This window comes from Myotis brandtii, unplaced genomic scaffold, assembly GCF_000412655.1.
Source record: "Myotis brandtii unplaced genomic scaffold, ASM41265v1 scaffold3257, whole genome shotgun sequence".
Lineage (NCBI taxonomy): Eukaryota > Metazoa > Chordata > Mammalia > Chiroptera > Vespertilionidae > Myotis > Myotis brandtii.
This window is the reverse complement of record NW_005362514.1, coordinates 41,862-42,355: the sequence shown is the minus strand read 5'-3', so window position 1 is coordinate 42,355 and position 494 is coordinate 41,862.

Below are 494 nucleotides of genomic sequence, written 5' to 3'. Positions count from 1 at the left end.
TACTGGGGTTCCTGCTGGTCTCTGCTGGAGACAGAAAAATATTGCCTATGCGTGCTGCCTGCTACTTCTAAGTGAGGGGAGGGAGCCTGTGGCCTATGAATACTGAGAGGCATTCCTTAGTCAGACTTGCAGTGTCGGAATCCTTCTTGCTGGTGCTACCTAGTGTTCGTAGGTTGGAAGATATTCTCTAACCCATGGTAGGACAATACATACCAGAGCAGGTCACTTGTTGGATGGGATCCCTCTTGCCAGTTCCACCAGTTTCTCTGTGTCATGGAGGGGAACCTAAGGCCTGGTGGGGAAGGAGAACATTTTCCAAACTGGGAATTTTTTTATTGCCAGATTCTTCATTTCCTGGGGGCATAAGGGGATGGAAAGCACTTTCTGAGCACAGCACTTGTTGTGGTGAGATTTTTCTTCCTGGTCTTCCAAAGGAATAATGCCTGAAAATTCTCAGCTCTGTAGTGTTTCTGAATGAAAGAATTTTAAGCCAT